This window comes from Zingiber officinale, chromosome 1B (genome assembly GCF_018446385.1).
Source record: "Zingiber officinale cultivar Zhangliang chromosome 1B, Zo_v1.1, whole genome shotgun sequence".
NCBI lineage: Eukaryota > Viridiplantae > Streptophyta > Magnoliopsida > Zingiberales > Zingiberaceae > Zingiber > Zingiber officinale.
This window is the reverse complement of record NC_055986.1, coordinates 64,106,768-64,123,327: the sequence shown is the minus strand read 5'-3', so window position 1 is coordinate 64,123,327 and position 16,560 is coordinate 64,106,768.

The following is a 16,560-nucleotide window of genomic DNA, read 5'->3' as shown; positions in this document are numbered from 1 at the left end:
GGAGTTCGATTCGCCGGGGACTCTGATTTCAGCACTTTAGCGTGCCAAAATCTCACACAACAATTCTAAAATCAATGGAAATACATTCTAACAACTATTAACCAGCATTCTAAAATAATTACTAACAAACTAAATGAATCTCCCATGATTTAAACACTCTAAGGTTCAAAATTGCATAAAAGAAGAAATACTAAGACTTCTACTATTTAAGCTTGCTAAAAACCCCTGAGGATTTTTTATTCCAGTTCCTTCCACACACATCTTGATCTGCATTGACCTCCAGCCTCCGCTACTGGTCCACTTTTCCTTTACCTTTATCTGCAGTATAAGAAAAGTAGTATCTATAAGCTAAAAAGCTTAGTAAGAAACCATCTACCTCACAAAAACATGCAACGATGCAAATATGATTTTAAATCATGCTGTTTAAAACATATGCTGGATACACTGAATAAATTAAGCATGACATGGCATAGAAGCATACAATCATGGCATATCTAAAGCTGAGCATAAAGTCATCATGCATATTCATAGGGAAAAACTAAGCTGATACTATGAACTGAGCTACGCTAATACTGAGCTACTGCTAGAACTGTACTGAATTCACAAACTACTTTATGAAAGGTTGAAAACCATATACATATAATAAGTGAAAATACTAAACATGCTGCTGATGGGCCCGGCAACTGTACGTGCTATGCGCGCATCTCTAACTAGCCCGGGGTTGCAAGTCCCGAATTTAGTAGAGCTACTAGGTTATCTAAACCTAGGGACCGACTATGGGAGCCCAGCCCAATGGATATCTAATCCAGTACAGTGCCAACTGAAAAGTAAAATACTGAGTATAGCTAAACCGTTCTAAATTGCTGTTTCTAGGTTATCTGAACCTAGAGCTAGGTTGTCTGAACCTAGAGGCGACTATGGGAGCCCACCCATTGGACCGTAGTCCCTTATAAGCTAGAATAGACCGATTTACTAATTTAGATGCTTTTAATGCATCCAACTGTGCTAATAAAAATGCCTAAGTTGCATTTTTTTTCTAAGCTGGTTATTTAATCGAACACCTAGTGTGCTTTAACTCCCTTCTCTATTAGGGAGACTACCTTTAGGCACCCAACAGGATCTAAACCTCCAACTGAAAGAGAAAGACGTGTCCGGCCCATCTAAAGGTACTCACTAAATCCCTAAACCTGCGAGGAGGGTTAAATACACCCTATGTGTCGAAAACATACGCATATAACTAAGCTAATGCACAGAAAATCAAACGGTAGCTATTATACTGCAGGTGAGGGGTTTCTTACCTCCTGTTCGTAATTTCTTACGATTCTATTCGCTCGAATTCCGGTGGAGATGACCTTCTCGACGATCCGCTCACGTCTTTGCGTTCCTCTCGCGGAGAAGAACCTCTTTCGTGTTGGAGTCGTCGCCGGAAGATGAACCTATGGACCTTGGGGGCTGGGGCGCCGAGAGAAAGAGGAGAGGGAGAGGCGGCGGTGAGGTTTCGGTGGTGAGGGTTGAGAAGTTTCCGAACCTAAAAATAAGAAATAACCCAAACCCCACTTAAACCTTATATTTATATTAAGTGGTAATTCCGGCCCAACTCTAATATAAATTAAATCGTCTCCCTTTCCTTTCAGCACGGCCCTGCTGCGTTCACCGGTTACTAGCGTTATCCCTTACACCATAGGTCTCGGGTTCGATTCCCGCCTAAGCTATTTTATTCTTTTAATTATTTTTGCTACTTCCGCTACTCGGAAAATTCCGGAAAAATATCTAAAAATTCCAGAAAAATCATAGAATAATTCTAATGCAAGTTTGAGAATTTTTGGGAGTTACAATCCCCCATACCTTATAAAAAGTTCATCCTCGAACTTAGAACAATTCTGGGTACTTCTGTCTCATGCTGGCTTCTGTCTCCCAAGTTACCTCTTCTGCTGTGTGACTGTGCCAAATGACTTTGACTAATGGTACTTCCTTGTTCCGCAATTTCTTAACTGCTCAGTCTATTTTCTGAATAGGCCGACTATCATAGCTGAGGTCTTCGCGGATCTGTACCGACTGGGGCTCAATCACCTGGGTGGCATCTGGGGTATGCTTCTTCAGCATAGAGACATGAAATACGTTGTGGACAGCTGACATTTCCTGGGGTAGCTCTAGCTCATATGCTACCTTGCCCACTCTTCTGCTGATAAGGTATGATCCCACATATCTGGGACTAAGTTTACCCTTCTTCCCAAAACGCATCACTCCCTTCATGGGAGCTACTCTGAGGAACACTGTATCCCCGACTGAAAACTCTAAGGGTCTGCGCCGCGTATCAGCATAGCTCTTCTGGCGGCTCTGAGCTGTCTCTATCCTCTGGCGGATCTGCTGTATGGCTGCTGTGGTATCTGCGACTAGATCTATCTGAAGCTCTAGTTCCTTCTGTTCACCACTCTCATACCAGCAGATTGGAGATCTACACCTCCGCCCATAGAGAGCCTCGTAAGGTGCCATGCCGATAGTGGCCTGATAGCTGTTGTTGTATGCAAATTCTGCTAAGCTCAGATATTTGCACCAACTTCCCTTGAAGTCTAGGGCACACGCTCGGAGCATATCTTCGAGTACCTGGTTTACTCTCTCCGTCTGACCATCTGTCTGAGGATGGAATGCTGTGCTGAACTTTAACTTAGTGCCCAACGCTGACTGTACACACTCCCAGAAGTGTGATGTGAATCTGCTGTCTCTGTCTGAAATGATGGTTCGTGGGACTCCATGTAGTCTGACGATCTCCTGGAGATACAACTGAGCTAGCTTCTCCATGGAGTAAGATATCTTGATAGCTAAGAAGTGGGCTGATTTAGTCAACCTGTCGACTATTACCCAGATGGCGTCAAAACCATTCGTGGTTCTGGGCAGTCCCACTATGAAATCCATAGAGATATCCTCCCACTTCCACTCTAGAATCTGTATAGGTTGCAGAACTCCTCCTGGTCGCTGATGTTCTGCCTTGACCCTCTGACAGGTGAGGCAGATGCTAACATATCTGGCGATGTCTCACTTCATCCCGCGCCACCAAAAACGGTTCTTCAGGTCTTGGTACATTTTGGTGGAACCTGGATGTATCGCATAGGGAGTCTTGTGAGCCTCATCTAAAATCTGTCTCCGTAGCTCCTCCTGATCGGGAACACAGAGTCTGTCACCGAAATACAACACCCCGCTATCGGACACTCTGAATTCTCTACTTTCTGATTCTGCTAGCCCTTGCTTGATTTTCTGAATTCCAGGGTCCTGCTCCTGAGCTGACTGAATATCACCAAGCAAGGTAGACTCTAAGGTCATAGTAGAGAGCTGTCCAACGATGAGTTCGAGACCGAAATCTACGATCTCCCTCTGTAGGGGCGGTGACATGGCTGTAAGAGATAATAAGGTAGCACTGGATTTTCTGCTAAGTGCGTCGGCTACCTTATTGGCTTTCCCTGGATGGTAGAGGATGTCTATATCGTAGTCTTTGACCAGCTCAAGCCATCTGCGCTGTCGCATGTTCAGATCCTTCTGAGTGAAGAAGTACTTCAGACTCTGATGATCTGTATACACTCTGCACTGAGCTCCATATAAGTAATGTCTCCAAATTTTGAGAGCGAACACTACTGCTGCAAGCTCAAGGTCATGAGTAGGGTAATTCTTCTCATAATCCTTGAGTTGTCTGGAGGCATAGGTGATCGCCTTGCCATTTTGCATCAGTACTGCTCCTAGTCCCAACTTAGAGGCATCACTATAGATGTCAAAGCTGCTGGTGTTGTCTGGTAGAGCCAAAATGGGAGCACTGATCAATCTCCTTTTTAGCTCGCTGAAGCTGTTCTCACAGTCCTCTGTCCACTGAAATTTCCTGTTCTTTCTGGTAAGAGCTGTCAGTGGGGAGGCTATCCTGGAGAAGTCCTCTACAAACTTTCTGTAGTATCCTGCTAATCCCAGAAAGCTCCTGATTTCGCTGGCGTTCTTAGGTCTCTTCCAGTTACTTACTGCTTCTATCTTGCTGGGATCTACCATAATACCATCCTTAGAGATGATGTGACCCAGGAAGGACACCTGATCTAACCAAAATTCACATTTCGTGAACTTGGCGTATAGCTGGTTCTGCTGAAGTGTCTGTAGTACTGTCTTCAGGTGCTCTGCATGTTCTTCCTGAGTTCCTGAGTAGATAAGAATGTCATCGATAAACACAATAACAAACTTATCTAAATACTCCCTGAATACTCTGTTCATGAGATCCATAAATGTAGCTGGAGCATTGGTCACGCCAAAGGGCATGACTACGAACTCGTAGTGCCCGTATCTGGTTCTGAATGCTGTCTTGGGTATATCCCCTTCTTTAACCTTCACCTGGTGATAACCTGATCTGAGATCTATCTTAGAGAACACTGCTGCTCCCTTCAGCTGGTCGAACAGGTCATCGATTCTGGGAAGGGGATACCTGTTCTTGATTGTGACTTGGTTCAGTGATCTGTAGTCTATGCACAGTCGCATGCTTCCATCCTTCTTCTTCACGAACAACACAGGCGCTCCCCATGGTGAGTGACTAGGGCGTATGAAGCCCTTGTCAAGCAACTCCTGTAGTTGCTCCTGAAGTTCCTTCAGCTCTGCTGGAGCCATGCGATATGGCGCTTTGGAAATAGGATTGGTGCCGGGGAAGAGCTCTATCTCAAATTCAATCTCCCTGACTGGTGCTAGGCTTGGTAACTCCTCAGGGAAGACTGCTGGGTAGTCACATACAACTCAGAATCCTGCTAGCTGTTGGTCCTTGTCCTGGCTGGTATTGACTACATGTGCTAGGTACCCCGTACAACCCGAATCCATCAACTTCTGTGTCTTCATAGCTGAGAGAAATTTTCTGGCTTTTCTCTTTGGTTCTCCGATGTACTCGAACTGTGTTTCTGCTTCGGGTTGGAATACGACTTTCTGTTTACGGCACTCTATGGAAGCACTGTATCTGATCAGGAAGTCCATTCCAAGGATGACGTCGTAGTCAGTCATTTCCAGCAGGATCAAATCACAAAAGAGTTCCCTGTCTGCTATAATGACCGGCACTGCTCTGAGCCAGTGCGTGGATGCCATGATCTCCCCTGAAGGTAGTGCCGTCAAAAACTGACCACTGAGTACCTCTGAGGGTATTTCTATTTTTTCGGAGAACACCCTGGCTATATATGAATGGGTTGCCACAGTATCAAATAGAACAGTAGCACTATACTGAAAAATGCGAATCTGACCTGTGACAACTGTCAAGGCATTGGCTACATCCTCTCTGGTGAGTGAGTAGATCCTCGCATTCGCCATAGCTGGAGGGGCTTCTAATCTGCCCTAGCTGATAAGTGGACCTTCTAGAGTGGCCTGTATCTGATATAACTGAGCTGGCTGGCCTGCATACTGAATCTGCTGTGGCTGAGGAAGACCGGTCTTGTTCGGGCACTGCTTGGCCATGTGCCCTTCTTGTCCACATTCAAAGCATCCTCGTGTTCCCTTGCGACAAACCCCTGGGTGGAATTTCCCACAAGTAGCACACTTTGGATAACTGGGTCGCTTGCTAGATGGTCCTCCTTTTGGGCCACTCCCTGATTTGCGCTTGCTGTTGGAGTTCCCTTTCCAGTTAGAGCTGTGGCCTTGCTGTTTTTGAGTGTGAGGGTTTCCTTGGCCTTTGGACTCTTAGGAGACTTGCTTCTGCTGCTTTATGCTGTTTTGGTAATGCTCTGTGGTCAAGGCACTTCTCACTAACTCCTCTGTGGTTTGTGGCCTATGTATGCCACCAGCCACGTTCACTGCTATCTCTGGCCTCAGCATCTTGAGCATCAACCGGATTCGTTCCTTCTCTGTGCTGACTAGCTCTGGACATAGACGAGCCAACCTGTTGAATTTCTTCACGGCTTCCTCAACTGAAAGGTTGCCCTGACGAAACTCAGTGAACTCGTTGTAGTGGCGGTTTGTGACCCGTATGTGAAAGAACTCCTCGAAGAATTCTTTCTCGAAGTCAGCCCATAACATCTGGTTTACTGGGCGCTTCGTTCTGATTCTTTCCCACCACATGCGTGCGTCTCCTGTCAGGCAGAAGGAGGCACACTTCACCTTCTCGTGTTCTAGCCAGTCCAGAAGCTCCATCGTACTCTCCAGTGTTTTGAACCAGGCTTGTGCATCCCATGGTTCACTGGATCAGATAGGCTTCCTTCCTTGGCTCAGCTGCTGGGGCTGCTGGTGCTGGTGCTGGTGCTGTAGGCTGAGCTGGTGGAACCTCTAAGACTACCGGAGTCGTCAAATTCGGTTCCGGGGTGACTGTGGGGGTATTCTGTTGGTTAGCCTTTAAGGTGGCTATTTCTTGTTGCTGTTCAGCTTGCTGCTGCTGTAACTGAGCCACTAATGCTGTAAGGTCTGGAGGAGGCACTGAACTGCCTGCCTCTTGCTGGGGCTCAGTAGCTAGTGCCCTTCTAGCTGGGCGTCCTCGTGCCATTTCTAAAGACATAGAGAACATAACATAACTAAGGTAATCACAGTTATGTATCTACTGATATCATGATTAAAACTATCACATACTAACAAGCAGTAGGCATATAAACATGAACTGTAATAACAAAACAAGGAGCATAAATAAAGTAGAGGTATTCTTACTTGGAAGTTGTAGGTACAATGCTGATGTGTGTGTAGGAAGTATGGAACACTGCTCTGATACCACTCAGTAACGACCCGCCTTCTGGGCGCTGGCTGTAAGGCCGATCGTCACAATAATGCTAAACTATACTGTGTGGAAAGCTAGGCTAATTAAAATTTTACTCTACTAATGACCGATACAACTGATAAGAAAGGTCTAAAGACCTTCTTTGCTGGTGTACATATGCTAAGGAGGGGAAACTGAACATCCCAACTGAGCTAGGGACTAGAAACTAACTTCCCAACTACCTACCGGCCTGCTGATCGAACTACAGATCGATCGAAGCTGGGGAAGTTTCTGTTCCCAACTGGATCGGTCGGCTGACCGATCAAGGTGTGGCTGGATCGGTCGGTCAGACCGATCCAGGTATGTCTGGATCGGTCGACTGACCGATCCAGGCACCCGAAACGCCTGCAGTCGCTACTGTATCGAGGATACAGTAGCATACTGTATCTATCTGGATCGGTCGGCTGACCGATCCAGTGGCACGGCCCAGGCTCTGATCGGTCTGGAGACCAATCAGAGTTCTGATTTCGCCCGGGGACTCTGATTTCAGCACTTTAGCGTGCCAAAATCTCACACAACAATTCTAAAATCAATGGAAATACATTCTAACAACTATTAACCAGCATTCTAACATAATTACTAAAAAACTAAATGAATCTCCCATGATTTAAACACTCTAAGGTTCAAAATTGTATAAAAGAAGAAATACTAAGACTTCTACTATTTAAGCTTGCTAAAAACCCCTGAGGATCTTTTATTCCAGTTCCTTCCACACACATCTTGATCTGCATTGACCTCCAGCCTCCGCTACTGGTCCACTTTTCCTTTACCTTTATCTGCAGTATAAGAAAAGTAGTATCTATAAGCTAAAAAGCTTAGTAAGAAACCATCTACCTCACAAAAACATGCAACGATGCAAATATGATTTTAAATCATGCTATTTAAAACATATGCTGGATACACTGAATAAACTAAGCATGAAATGGCATAGAAGCATACAATCATGGCATATCTAAAGCTGAGCAAAAAGTCATCATGCATATTCATAGGGAAAAACTAAGCTGATACTATGAACTGAGCTACGCTAATACTGAGCTACTGCTAGAACTGTACTGAATTCACAAACTACTTTATGAAAGGTTGAAAACCATATACATATAATAAGTGAAAATACTAAACATGCTGCTGATGGGCCCGACAACTGTACGTGCTATGCGCGCATCTCTAACTAGACCCGGGGTTGCAAGTCCCGAATTTAGTAGAGCTACTAGGTTATCTAAACCTAGGGACCGACTATGGGAGCCCAGCCCAATGGATATCTAATCCAGTACAGTGCCAACTGAAAAGTAAAATACTGAGTATAGCTAAACCGTTCTAAATTGCTGTTTCTAGGTTATCTGAACCTAGAGCTAGGTTGTCTGAACCTAGAGGCGACTGTGGGAGCCCACCCTTTGGACCGAAGTCCCATATAAGCTAGAATAGACCGATTTACTAATTTAGATGCTTCTAATGCATCCAACTGTGCTAATAAAAATGCCTAAGTTGCATTTTTTTTCTAAGCTGGTTATTTAATCGAACACCTAGTGTGCTTTAACTCCCTTCTCTATTAGGGAGACTACCTTTAGGCACCCAACAGCATCTAAACCTCCAACTGAAGGAGAAAGACGTGTCCGGCCCATCTAAAGGTACTCACTAAATCCCTAAACCTGCGAGGAGGGTTAAATACACCCTATGTGTCGAAAACATACGCATATAACTAAGCTAATGCACAAAAAATCAAACGGTAGCTATTATACTGCAGGTGAGGGGTTTCTTACCTCCTGTTCGTAATTTCTTACGATTCTATTCGCTCAAATTTCGGTGGAGATGACCTTCTCGACGATCCGCTCACGTCTTTGCGTTCCTCTCGCGGAGAAGAACCTCTTTCGTGTTGGAGTCGTCGCCGGAAGATGAACCTATGGACCTTGGGGGCTGGGGCACCGAGAGAAAGAGGAGAGGGAGAGGCGGCGGTGAGGTTTCGGTGGTGAGGGTTGAGAAGTTGCCGAACCCAAAAATAAGAAATAACCCAAACCCCACTTAAACCTTATATTTATATTAAGTGGTAATTCCAGCCCAACTCTAATATAAATTAAATCGTCTCCCTTTCCTTTCAGCACGGCCCTGCTGGGTTCACCGGTTACTAGCATTATCCCTTACACCATAGGTCTCGGGTTCGATTCCCGCCTAAGCTATTTTTTTCTTTTAATTATTTTTGCTATTTCCGCTACTCGGAAAATTCTGGAAAAATATCTAAAAATTCCAGAAAAATCATAGAATAATTCTAATGCAGGTTTGAGAATTTTTGGGCGTTACAACTTATGTCAAAAACACAACAATTAGTATTATTTAACAAATAATATATTATAAATATAATAACATTAAAAAGATGTATATATTTTAACTTTCAATTGGATACATCCAACGTTAGTGAACTGGCCCAGCAAGTAGTACTTCAGTAGCCAAATGAATTGTTAGATGAACCATTATGTCAAAAAATGAGGGAGGAAAAATCTTTTTCAACTCACAAAGGATCACTGCAATATCTCTCCTCAAACGAGTCATATCTGTAGGAGAGATTACTTTACTACATAACTCTCGAAAATATCTGCTTAATCTAATCAGCAGAACTTGAACTGACTTAGATAAGGTTCTACGTAGTGCTACTGGCAACAATTGGTGCATCAAAATATGATTGTCATGACTTTTTAGACCAATTAATTTTGGCAGTATCATTTGAACACATCATGATATGTTAGATGCATAGCCATCTGGAACTTTAATTTGCTTTAGAACCTTGCAAAACATGCTCTTCTCTTTTTCCCCATTGAAAAAGATGCTGGAGGTAAATAAACTTGCTTTGGTCCTTTCTCAATAGGATGAAGTGCTGTTCTTATCCCCATTTCTTGCAAATCAAGTCGTGATTTAAGATTATCTTTTGTTTTTCCTTCCATATTCAGCAATGTCCCACAAATATTTTTGCAAACATTCTTTTCAATATGCATGAGGTCAAGATTGTGACGTATCACATTATCTTTCCAATACGGTAAATAAAAAAAAATACTAAATTTTTTCCAATTAAATGGTAGTGATGAATTATCATTAATTGTTTTTCCAAATGTAAATTTTAAATTTTTTAACTCATCCATCACCATGTCTCCTGAAAGTGTGGGTGGTGGTCTTCCAAATTCTTCTTTGCCATCAAACAATTGAGCATTTTTTTGAAACACATGATCATTATTTAATAACTTACGATGACCCATATAGCAGTATTTTCCACCATTTTTTAACCATTGTGAATGTGTAAATTTATGACATACTGGGCTTGCAAGTTGTCCTTTAGTGCTCAATCCTGATAAGGTTGCATATTCAGGGAAATCACTTATTGTCCATAGTAATGCGGCATGCAATTGAAAATTTTGTTTAGTTGATGCATCATATGTTTGCACTCCTGTCTCCCACAAATCCTTTAAATTTGCAATAAGAGGTTGCAAGTAGACATTGATGTTATTTCCTGGAGCAAATGGGTCGGGTATCAATAATGACAACATAAAGTATGGTTGCTTCATACACATCCATGGTGGAAGATTATATGACATTAAAATGACCGACCATGTACTATGTGCCACACTCATATTTTTGAATGGATTAAATTCATCTGATGCTAAACCAAGCCTTATGTTCATAGGATCCTTTGCAAATTTTGAGTGTTTATGATCAAATGTTTGCCAAGCTAGAGAGTCAGCTGGATGTCGTATGCAACCAACCTTTGTGTGAGATTCAGAATGCCATCTCATATGGGATGTTGTTTTGGATGACTTGAACAAACATTGTAATCTAGGCTTTATTGGAAAATACCATAAAACCTTACGTGAAAATTTTCTCTTTTCACCAGTAGAATCATTTTCGGATGTTTCCCATCTGGGCTCACTACATGTTTCACATTGAATTCTTTCTTTATCCAACCTCCAGTACAAAGTGCAATCATTAGGGAAAGCATCAATCTTTTCATAACCAAGTCCTATTTGCTTCATCAATTTCTCTACTTCATAGTATGACTTAGGCAAATCATCCATTGCATTAGGAAATGCTTCTCTCAACAAATCTAAAAGAATACCAAAAATCTTATTATTAATTTTGCCTAGACACTTTAAGTGAAGCAAGCGAATCATGAATGCAAGTTTTGAGAATTTCTTGCATCCTGGATATAATTTTTTTTGTGAATCATCAATTAATTTATAGAATTTCTCAACATCTCCCATTGGAATCTCGTTATCATTTTCAAATTCTGATGTGCTAATTATATTATCATTGTCTGAGATCCCAAATGCCTCATAAACTTAACCTTGCATATCATCTGCATAATTTTTAGATGGAACTGAAGTAGAGTTTGTAGATGTGCTATATGATATCTCTCCATGAGTTACCCAATGAGTATAACCTTTGATAAATCCATCAATCGTCAAATGATCAAAGGCAACCTCTCTTGAAACAAATATACCAATCTTACACTGTATACATGGAAATAAAATCATTCCATTTATATTTGCATTAGAAAATGCAAAGTGTAAGAAACTTTGAACACCATTTCTATACTCCTCAGTTTGTCTCGGTAAAAACATCCAACTCTTATCCATAATGATCCTAAAAAAAACTTATTAAACTTAATTTAACATGTATACTAAATTTAACACTTATAAATAAAGAACTGTATCACAAATGAAATTCACAAGGTAGAGAACTCAAGATATAGAGAAATCTTTATAACACAAGGACTCAAAAGGATACAACATAACAATTTATAGTATCTTATAATTTATCTCACCTAAGAAAAAACAACAGTACAAAAAAACAACTCAATATCGTATCTTATTTTTATCATGTCTTAGGTGTAGCTTACTTTTCTTGTTATGCTTTGAGATATTTATTATAAGAACATGAATCCGTCAAAATTATTGTAGGAAGTTGCAACTCGTCAGGTTGGAAAAAGTCATCAAGAAACTATTGTAAGGTTCTCTTGAAAGCACACACCATAAATAAATAGAACTTTTTTTTTCTACAATTCATTTAAGAATGTTTAAGTTGAATTTTTTAAACTGTTTTCTATGCTTATATAATTGTTTGGGTGCTTGTTCTTGCAGCTTATATTGGATTGATAAAAGAATTACTGGAAGCATTGCTTTTTAAAACCTGACGCATTTCACTTATAGAACTGGATTAGTTTGACCTTCAAATTCTAGATTAATAAGCCAATCCAGTGTTAAAATCACTGAGTAGTAGATCATCAATACTAACATGGGTTAGTTCAGGTAGAATTATTGAGCAACCTATTCGATTATAAACCTAAGTGTGGAATAGTATTGTTCAAGCATAGTGTATATGTATCACAAAGTTTCAAAGGTCAACTCACAAAGTGTGCAAGGGTAATTTCACTCTGCCAAGGGAGTAAGCAACAAGAGTAATAATCTTAAAAGCAATAGAAACAATATAAAATACAATGGCGATGATTAACAAAGAAGTAAACCAAGTGTATGCAAGACCTAAGTTCTCATGCTCATGACTCACACAAGCGCATGGCTCTGGAATCATCAGAACAGATTAACTGGATGAAAATGGAAAGAAAAGAAAGCATGTTGTCCTCAGGTGACAAGGGAGAGGTTAGCTAAGATCATGTTAGATCAAGGAATGTATCAGTACCTTGCTTGCTGCGGAGGTTCTTGCTGTGAAGATGGAGGCGCACGATGGAAGTGGTGGATGCGATGCTGCAAGGGAAATGAAAGATGGAAGTGTGATGGAGGACAGGAAGCTTGCGATGTGGAGAGAAAAAGGGTCGGCTGTGGAGAGATGTGGAGGTGATGTTGAGAGGAAAAGCGATGGCTGCGGAGAGGACATGAGTACGGGAGGAAGAAGTGTAAAATACCGGAAAAGGGCAGATAATAATAAGGGGAATTTTATGAAATTTTTAGAAATTTTTCAGAAATTTTTCGGAGCTCGTATGGACGAGTTTACGGAGATAAAAACATGGCCCGGGAAAGCCTGTTGAGGCTACCCATTTAAGCGAGGAAATGTTTATATTTATAATTCCTTTTCCGTTTCTTTTTATTTTTATTTTTCTTCTTCGTTTCCCTTCCCTGCCGAAAACCCGCGCGCCCCTCTTCTTTCCCCCGTCGCGACCCGTGCCCTAACCGTCGATCGTCGACGGTTTTCCTCTTATTTCACTTCTTCTTCCCATACAGCCTCTCCTCACCATGCCCTAGTCTTCTATTCATCGCGCTGCCGCTCGACGTCGCACTCCTTTTCTCCGAGCCCGATCTTCTTCATCTTTTCCCTCCCGAGCCGAGCCGCCGACACCGATCACCGACCCCAGGAACTCCGGTGCTGCGACTTCCTCTGTCTTTTTCCTCGACCAGCCGTTTTTCTCCGCCGCACACCGCCGACCTCCCTTGTGCCCTAGCGCTACTGTTTCCCTCTGCCCTAGCGACGACAGCCGGCCACCGGCACCCCTTTCCAGCGCCTCCTTCCTTTCCGAGCAACCGTTGCCCGCCGAGGTCCCTACTTCTTCCTTTCCCCTCGTGTTTGTGCCCTAGACTTCCACCACCGCCTGTGGGAGTTGTTGGACAGATTATTCGAATTGCAAATTCCTTCGTTGCGACCAAGTTTGAGGTAAGTACCAGTCCTGACTACTGATTTAGGTAAATGGATGTGGAATGGTTGATTTGGGGTACCTCGTTGGGTGTGGGATTGCTAATTTAGTGTATATGGTTTGGTGGACAGCAGCTTCACTAGCCGCAACCACTGTTGTTTGCTGTCATCGCCGGAGAAGAAGGTCAGGTAAGGATCCTTTTAACTACAACAATGATGTAGATGTAGATTTTGGTATATTACTGTAAGGATTCCTAATTAGTGGGATTTAGATAATGGATCTTTGTGGTAGGTTATGGACTGCCTAATTAGTTGTACATGTGTAAATGGAATTAGGTTTATGTTTTGTGTTAATTAGGGTTTGCCCTTTTTTTAGTGTTAGAGATTTTTATTTATCTATTTCATTGGATATTAGCTAAATAAAAATGTATATATTGGTGATACAGGACTTTGACGCCAGACGAGTATCTCGACGTCGAATTTGGATCAGTTTGAACTTTTCTTTTGGAGGCGGGTACTTTGACTTTATGTCATTTGATATGCATAGTAATATTTTTAACAAATAGCAATGATTGTGTTTCTTATTTGCTTCGGCTGATCACTACCCGATCTATTACATGCTTGTTTATTTATTTGTTATGCACATCATGTTAGTACTGATCTGATTATACATGCTTATAGGGGTAGTGACACAATCATGTTATATATTATGTTTAGGACCTAGGGTTTTTGATACTTTATCTGATCTGTGTACCCTTGATTTGATCCATTGTCCTATGGTACATATTTTATATTTATATATGGATATTGCTATACGGTTCAGGATATTACCATGTTTAGTGTCATGCATCATCCCGCATGATTGCATGCTGTGCGATAGTCTGCTCCATTATTGTCGAGCACATCGCCAGTTACATGTATCTGTACACACCACCACTCATGGGTTAGTGGTATATCAGACAGGTGTGTGACAGTTCTACTATTTGGCTCCGTTGGTTTAGTGACTCAGCGTGCTAGCCGGCAGACGGTTCTACTCTGTTTGGCTCCGCTGGTTTAGTGTAGTAGCGTGGTAGCCGACAAGCGGTTGGACTCTATTTGGCTCTGTTGGTTCGCTCATGGGTAGTGTGACGCAGCGTGGTAGTCGGCAAAGATTCCTCCCCGTCATCGTGTACTGGGAGATGAGATCTTTGAGCTCCCCTATTTATGATTTGGGGTAGGAGGATAGGTGTACTCCGACAGCATCCTGTCCACTCGGTCACTCATCAGGAGCAGTGATGGCAGAGTGCACGGTTGTCACAACCCTACCCACTCGGTCTCACCATTGTGTATGAGATGGCTGACTGGCGTCAGGGGTGACCATGACATTTACATCATATGCATGATGCATTTATTGCTTGTGTTTGCTGCATTTACTTACTGCATTTATATGGATACATATGATTGACATGCATACAGGATTTATGACACTCTCGGTCTGACGATCCTGTTATACTTATACCCTGGTCCTAGTTAGTACAGTTTTCTCCTGCTTATTTCAGTTGCATTTACCCTTCTTGTATCAGGAGACTGTACACATAATTAGTGCTGGTTGTTATTTTCTTTAGTATGCATATCAGTTGATACCCGCTGAGTGTTGGACTCACACCCTCCTCCATTGTTATTTTCAGGTTGATGCTGTCCAGAGAGTTCTAGTCGCCAGTCCCCTGCAGTCCACGAGGACGTGTGTTGATCTTTTAGTTTTTCTTATTTAGACTATGTTTAGACTTGTTCTGTTTTAATAATTTGGATCTTGTATGGATTCTTATTTGTCGATGGGTTTGGATTGGATGTGTTTCGCTACACACCTGCCTGGATGTCAAAAGAGGTAAGTTCATTGTGATTTGTGTTTTACGAGTGTAGTGGAGTAGGATATCAGTTTTGAGCTTTATGGGTGTAGTTGAGTAGGGTTGTTTTTTAGTCTTCTTATCACTGTTTTACTTTGTTAAATATTAATTGCGTGGGTGATTGCATTATATTATTGTTATTGTTTCGGCCGTGTTGGCCAATGTATATGTGGCCCTGAGGGCATTGTAGAAGTTTCAGATTGTCACCCGTATAGGGGAGGTGCTGTCGAAATTTCTTCGGATAGGGACTCTCCCGGGGTGTGACAAGAAGTTAGGTTAATGAAAAATAAAAAGTAATCAATATTTATGACATTTATAAAATATGTCATTATAAATAGTCTAATCTGGTATTTTATTTTTAAAATAAATGAGTGTCTTTATAAAATATTTATAACTACATTTTTTAATAAGTGTCATCAAGAAAGTGTCGTTATAGGCTTTATTTCTAGTACCTCCTCCGTATTGCCTTGGGACGAGTTGGCGAGGGCGTTGGGAAGAGTGAATCACTTTTTTCCACAAGATCAATAATTTCTATCCCATGGGTTGGTGCAGATGATTCATATAGTGGTGTTGACATAAATAAATCTAGTGTCGATTCCCAGCGGGTGTGGAAGCCTCGCGAGTTACCTCACCCCCACCCCAATTACATGTGCTATTATTGCTAGGCTTAGTCCTCATGATTTACATGTCTGTATCTAGCCAGGGGCCAGCGATATTGGCCATCTAGTGTAATGTCTGCCCTTCTTACCTTATGGCAAACACTACTCTTTCATTACAAATTTCAAATTTTTGTTTCTATTAAATGACGTAGGCATGTAGAAGCCTTGATTGAGTACTTAGAATTTCAGTGATGCATCTATTCTTTAACAACTCTAAACATGGTTTTAATGGAGTCAAACAAGCATTGCAAGCAATTCTTTGTATGCAAGTATTCAACACATAATTCTACTTAACGTAAGCGACATTTTGCCAATTTCAACAGACAATTGTAACTCATGCTTTTAATCTTGTGGAAGCAAAGATTAGGACTATTAGATTGCTAACTCATCAGGCATTCTAATTACTGTCAAACAAGTAAGTTCATCTTAAACAAATCATGGTAGTAATTCATGCAGAGCGGAGGTAAGCCAACACGATAGCATAACATTGTAAGTATTAGCAAGTTCCAAAGTCTTCTTCCACTGTTCCACCACACACACACACCCTACACTGCTCCTGCTGCCTCCTCTTACTTGAGCTTTCCTATACCTTTATCTGCAGTATAAGGAAATGCAAATCTATATGCAAGAATGCTTAGTAAGTACCATCTACTCACAACATAGT